Source organism: Barbus barbus (assembly GCF_936440315.1).
Source record: "Barbus barbus genome assembly, chromosome: 7".
Taxonomy (NCBI): Eukaryota; Metazoa; Chordata; class Actinopteri; order Cypriniformes; family Cyprinidae; genus Barbus; species Barbus barbus.
Window position 1 is genome coordinate 28,392,092 of NC_136735.1, and position 7,479 is coordinate 28,399,570.

The following is a 7,479-nucleotide window of genomic DNA, read 5'->3' on the forward strand; positions in this document are numbered from 1 at the left end:
GACTTTTCCGAGGTAGCCCTGGAATGCATTTTCCTCCCTTTACCCAGAACCCTCCGTGCCTGCCTAGGCAATAGCAAGGACAATCCTCCCTGCTCTGCGACACACACACACGAGCATCACATAAAAACACAATAAAACCACAGAACATAATTCTATTAAACACTTTTAAAGGCTGCTGGGGTTTTCACGTCAAATCATGAGTCAGAGAGCTCAAAGTTCACTGCTGACTAAGAATGTCTGTGTGTGTGTGGGTGGGTGGGCAGATTACCTCCTCCTGGCTACAACTTCTGTAGTAGAAATAAGGGGCCCTCCTGTGAGTATCAGAATGCATGGTTGCTAAGCAGCCAAAACTCTATTTTTTAAAGAAATGGAAGAGTCTGTCTGCTCAGTTTTAAACCTGGTGGATGAGAGAGAGTGATATGAACAACAAAAGACATTGTAAAATGGACCAGTTTTACTAAAGTTGGTCTTAACTCAAAATGGGAGATTAAAAACCCACACAAATCTATTCAGATTAACAGTGATAATCCAGCCAAATGCATGTTTGTTAAATTCACAGTTCTTCTGGAGAGTGTGTGATACACTTTATGAACTAAAACAAGTCATCGTCTCATTCATTTTTAATTTTTTATTAAATAAATGATTTTATTCCATTAAATTGATACAGTTTTGACAGTAAAAACATTTATAATGTTACAAAAGATTTCTATTGCATGCTGTTCTTTTGAACTTTGTATTCATCAAAGAATCCTGGAAATGTATCACGATTTCCAGAAGAAAAAAAAAATATTCGGCAGCACAACTGTTTTCATTGATAAGAAATTATCCTTTCCAAAGGATCATGTGACACTAAAGACTGGATAAATGACTGCTGAAAATGCAGCTTTACCATCACATGAATACATTATATTAAATATATTAGAATAAAAAAAAAATCAACATTTAATAATATTACCGTTAAATGCAGCCTTGAACAGTATATTGAATATAGTGATATTCAGCATGGTCAAATCCATTTAGACATAGGCCTGTCACGATAACAGTTTTTTGTTGTGCGATATATTGCCCCAGATATCTGATATTATTGTCATTTTAAAGACCATTTTATGCCACTGAATCATAATGTAGCAGCATAATAATGCAAGAAGGCCTACACACTTCCAAATGACAACAAACTTTTAATTTTTAAGAATATTTATATCACGGAAATTAAGTATCAAAATATTAGATACCTTAAAAAAACTTGAATAAATAGTAAAACATTTTCTAACAAAAAGTGCAAAGTAGAAAAAAAGAAAAATGCACAAAGAACTTGTATGGAGATTTTTCCCTGACCTTCTTTTTTCTGTAAATTAAGGGTGCACACTATTGCTGAAAAACAAACACTACTTAGCAGTCAGATGTCCGTATGCACAAAGGCACAGCTCCCTAAACAAGACCATATCTGCAGATAAAACTTTTTTTGTAGAAGCATTTTTTAAATTTGAACTAGCAACTCATGACTACACCACATTATGTACGAGAAGCTGCGAAAGACACAGGCGCAAGTGGAATGTACAAAACACGGTGACATTAATTTTTAAGTAAATATAATGGGCGATATATTGTGGCACCAAAAGTTATTGAGGTCATGTACATATATGTTACGAAATGAGATTCGGACAGAGGATTAGAAAAATATACAGATGTTTATTAACAGCAACAGATGCAGATGGAAATGGCAGGTGAGTATCGAGGGCAATAGAACAGTTCTTTGATCGAGTGGGATGGTAACCTTGAATCTTGTTTCACAGGAGATCGTGGGAAGGAGACTGGATCAAGCACACACCTCTAACGATGGCAGTAATGGAATCCACAAGCGGATGCACCTGGAGAAGACGATGGAGACGTGGAGCAGAGACACACACTGACGGAGATACACAGGGTAAGTATATCTCAACAATGCTTGCGTATGAGTAGAATGAGTCCTCTTCATATAAACAAGACCGGACACTGAGTGGAGTGAGGTGTGTGCTTATAAAGGAGTGCTGATGAGTGTGATGATTTCAAACAGTTAATACTCAGGTGACGAGGTGCGCTGTGATTGGGTGAGAGATGAGCCTGGGTGATCTGACAATATATTGCAATATTGGAATATACTGATGTATTGATTATTGTGACAGGCCTATTTAGACAAAACCATTTGGTTTCACCAAATTCATCAATATACAGAGAGTCTCCAGCATTTTTATGCTTAAAACTACTAATATTGAAGTATTCTTTCTGACATTTACAAAGAAATAGAAAAAAAAAACCTTTACAAAAGTCTGTTTAATCCTAATCAGTTCACTCTGTGTCATATTTGTAACACTACTGTCTACTTGAATTGGTAGAACAAAATCTACTTATTTATTTAATAAAACAAAGCTATAATAAATTTCACTTCTGAAGACTGCCTTATGCAGTCAAAAATATATAAACATCAAGGACGATATAAGAATCTAAACTTTTCCATTGCTGTGTGAGTGTTTAAGTGTTCTCAATCGTTTTGGCACAATGCTATATGGTTGCTGGGGTGTTCTGGGTGATTGATTGCTGGCGCAAGTCAAAATAGCACACCAACAAGTATGATATTCTGGCTCGCTATGAACTAAATAGTGGTTTTGTCAGCTGACTTATCATTGAACTGTGGTCAAGTGGTCAATAATAGACTACGGTATCTTCAGTCTCACAGCTGTTTGTCCAGATAAACTCATATTAGACGCCAGGAAAGCACTGCTGACAAGCACGGAGACAAAACATGAACACAAACAAACCAAAAAAAGTGTCAAAGTTAAGTTGTGGAAAGATATTGCCCTGTCCACTTCATATCACAGTCAACTAGTTATTAACTTGTAAATGTACAATCTTGCTCCCAACGTCATTCAGCATGGAAAAATAATGATAATGCATAACACATCATGTCGAAAAACACATAACTTCAACGACACACACAAACCCCAGCCAGCAACCATAACCACAGCTGTAACCACTGACATTGAGGTACATGATATCAGAGCGCTGTGTAACTGTGTTTAACTGCCCTTAAATAGACAGTTAGAATGAAGTCCATATTTTTGTTTGCCTTCAATGTCTCCAGCACCGTTTTGAGAGATGACAAGCAGACCACTTGTAAGGAGATTGTAAGGAGAACATCATATTGTTTCAAAGAATTCTGTTTAGAACAGTTAGTTTGCCTCTGGGTCTTTTTTAAGCTCAGGCCACACTAACAACACCACATTTGCATATATTTTAACACAAGCTCAGACACAGGAGTCATGGTTGTGCAATTAATGCTTGACCTTATGTTATCAGGTTAAAGATAAATTTGATATTTGCAGTGTTCCAGTGAACCAACATCAGAATCACTTGGGAAAACAAATCAGCATTCTTAGTCAAGTGGACAATACAGAAGTGAGCAAATACTCAAGCAGTGATAGAAGACAAAGGTTTCACTTGGACCTACAAAAATGCTTTACCTCAATGCATGTGAACTTTGGCTTATCAAATACTATTATTAACTATTAATATATGTATTATATATAAAAATATATGAATTCAGGGTGGCAGTATATACATGCCAATATATTTACAATATAGCACAATAACTCAATGATAGAAAATGTTATAAAGTTGCTGAGGTCCGTAGGACCGTAAATGTGTTGTGTTGATTCATTTTTTATTTATAAGAAGTGCAGATTCATAATTCCTAACCTAATATTTAAAATGTCAGAGGAGATAAAAACAAACATTTAAGTGGGTTTGTGCAACTATGTCTGAGAATTTGTTTTCACAGTCAGGACAGGACTTCAAGCCTGGACACACTTGTTATGTGTGTGTGTGTGTGTGTGTGTGTGTGTGGTACACTGAGCCAACATTGTAGATAGCAGGGCTTTAATTTCACTCTTTATCTGTCCAAAGCATTTTAACACTCTCACCCAACACACTCACACACATCCAATAGCTATTCTGTTATGAAGGGATATAACTTTATATCTATATTCATACATGAACAATAGTCCTTTAGCTCCAATCTCAATTTTTTTAAAATGTATTTGGTTGCTGCATTCAGGAAATAAATAGCAGCATCCATCTTCACTTAAAACGTAGAATGGAAACTCAGATACAATCCTGACCACCCATGCACATGTTCCAGCAGTCTGCAGGTCATATGTTTCCCAGGTTCCCTCTAGTAAACTAAGAACCTATATGTGAAGTGACATTCAGCCAAGTATGGTGACCCATACTCGGAATTCGTGCTCTGCATTTAACCCATCCAAAGTGCCCACACACAGCAGTGAACACACACACACCGTGCACACACACAGCAGTGAACACACACACACCGTGAACATACACCCGGAGCAGTGGGCAGCCATTTTATGCTGCAGCGCCCGGGGAGCAGTTGGGGGTTCGGTGCCTTGCTCAAGGGCACCTCAGTCGTGGTATTGAGGGTGGAGAGAGCGCTGGACATTCACTCCCCCCACCTACAATCCCTGCCGGCCGGAGACTCGAACCTGCAACCTTCGGATTACAAGTCCGACTCTCTAACCATTAGGCCACGACTTCCCCCTAAAAATATAGAAACACCAGCACTCTCAGGGGCCCGTGAACATAGGCATTCAACCTTGCAATTCAATAGCAATTCAACAACATACCAATTGTGCAGCTGAAACATCTTTCTGGAAAAAAATAAGCTGACAAAAACTCCATAAGAATGCATAGGAATTACATAAGTTTCACAACTCCATTTTGAGTAAAGACTGCAAGTCTATCCTTCACAGCCTCCTTTTCATCAGTGTTAAATTCAATATGGCATCTCCTGATTAAGGTCAATAAGTATAATGAGTCTGATTCTGTTAATAAATATGATGACATCAAATAAAATGCTGCTGAAAATTCAGCTTTGCCGTCACAGGAATAAATTACATTTCATAACATAATAATAAAGAAAATAGTTATTTCAAATTTTAATATTTCTTTTCACAATTTTGATGTTTTGCCGTATTTTTACTAAAATAAATGGTGAGCATAAGAAAAAAAAATCTTACCAAGTACTTTTTTTATGTAAATGCATTTTATATATATATATACAGGTATATTCACATTTTTTATACATTTTCTTTGTGTACATACTCTTGTGTACAAAACCTTTTAGCTTTCCACATCACTGAGAAAGGAAGACCAAGAAAAGAAGACTATAAGCAACTACATTCTGTTACTTGTCTGCTCTTGTTAAAGCAGAGTGACAGAGAAAAGATACTGTCACAGCAAGCTGTCCATCATGGCCTACAGGCAGCTCTGACTGGAGCCTCAGCTGGAGTATTTTCTTAAAACTACGACCACAGACACTTTCTCAGCTTAATCTGCAGAGACAACCAAGTAAACCATCTGTAGGATGATTACCCTGAAAAGTGTAAACACTGTGGCTTTATCAACCAGTTTGACACAGAAACGTTCAGTAATGGCGTGAGTTTGAGGCAGGTCTGAAAATATATATTTTTCCAAATTAAACATAATTTAGAGAATTGCTTAGTTCAGAGATTAAGAAAACTATAAAAGTAACCTATTTACCAACCTCAATTTACAACTTTTTTTCTTCTTAACATTGTTTTTGCTCTTGTCTTACCTTCTCACCTACATTAGATTTCATATTGGGCCATGCCATTTCCATTTCATATTTCATATTGGGCTCATGAATATTAATCGCGTTGCGTTTGATTTCGGCATTGCGATTTGCTGAAATCAATCCGCAGACAGTTGACAGGTGGTGAGCACTAGCCAATGACATTATCGCTTGCATGTTAGTCCTGCCTACTGCTGTAGCAAACAACATAGACATAATAAATTATTATTATGTCTATGGTAATCAACTTGCAGAGGCATCTGCTTGGGCTTAAAGTCTTTGTTTTACACGAATGGCCAAAATTATTTCGATGCACTGTATTCAATTTAAAACAAATCTCTTACAACCCGAATTTCGGAAATGTTGGGACGTTTTTAATTTCATAATAAAATGAAAACTAAAAGAATTTCCAATCACATGAGCCAATATTTTATTCACAATAGAACATAGATAACATAACAAATGTTTAAACAGAGAAATTTTTAAATTTTATGCACAAAATTAGCCCATTTCCAATTTGGTAATTTGATGCCTGCTACAGGTCTCAAAATAGTTGGGACAGGGCACTGGGGCATGTTTACCATGGTGTAGCATCTCCTCTTCTTTTCAAAACAGTTTGAAGACGTCTGGGCATCGAGGTTATGAGTTTCTGGAGTTTTGGTGTTGGAATTTCGTCCCATTCTTGCCTGATATAGGATTCCAGCTGCTGAAGAGTATTTTTCGTTTAATGATACGACAAATTTTCTCTATAGGTGAAAGATCTGGACTGCAGACAGGCCAATTCAGCACCCTGAGTCTTCTACTATGAAGCCATGCTGTTATAATAGCTGCAGTATGTGGTTTTGCATTGTCCTGCTGAAATACACAAGGCCTTCCCTGAAATAGACATCATCTGGAGGGGAGCATATATTGCTCTTAAACCTTTATATACCTTTCAGCATTCATAGTTCCATCCAAAACATGCAAGCTGCCCATACCATATGCACTTATGCACCCCCATACCATCAGAGATGCTGGCTTTTGAACTGAATGCTGATGACATGCTGGAAGGTCTCCCTCCTCTTTAGCACGAAGGACATGGTGTCCGAGATTTCCAACAAAAATGTCAAATTTGGATTCGTCTGACCATAGAACACTTTTTCACTTTGAAACAGTCCATTTTAAATGAGCCTTGGCCCACAGGACATGACGGCAGACATGGACCATGTTCACATATGGCTTCCTTTTTGCATGATAGAGCTTTAGTTGGCATCTGCAGATGGCACGGCGGATTGTGTTTACCGACAGTGGTTTCTGGAAGTATTCCTGGGCTCATTTAGTAATGTCAATGACAGAATCATGCCAATGAGTAATGCAGTGTCGCGTGAGGGCTTGAAGACCACGGGCATCCAAAAAAGGTCTTCGGCCTTGTCCCTTTATGCACTGAGATTTCTCCAGTTTCTCTGAATCTTTTGATGATGTTATGCATTTTAAATTATGAGATTTGCAAAGCCTTTGCAATTTGACGTTGAGGAACGTTGTTTTTAAAGTATTCCACAATTTTTTTACGCACTCTTTCACAGATTGGAGAGCCTCTGCCCATCTTTACTTCTGAGGGACTCTGCCTCTCTAAGACATCACTTTTATAGCTAATCATGTTACAGACCTGATGTCAATTAACTTAATCAGTTGCTAGATGTTCTCCCAGCTGAATCTTTTCAAAATTTCTTGCTTTTTCAGCCCTTTGTTGCCCCCGTGCCAACTTTTTTGAGACCTGTAGCAGGCATCAAATTTGAAATGAGCTCATTTAGTGGATAAAAGTGTAAAATGTCTCCTTTTAAACATTTGCTATGTTC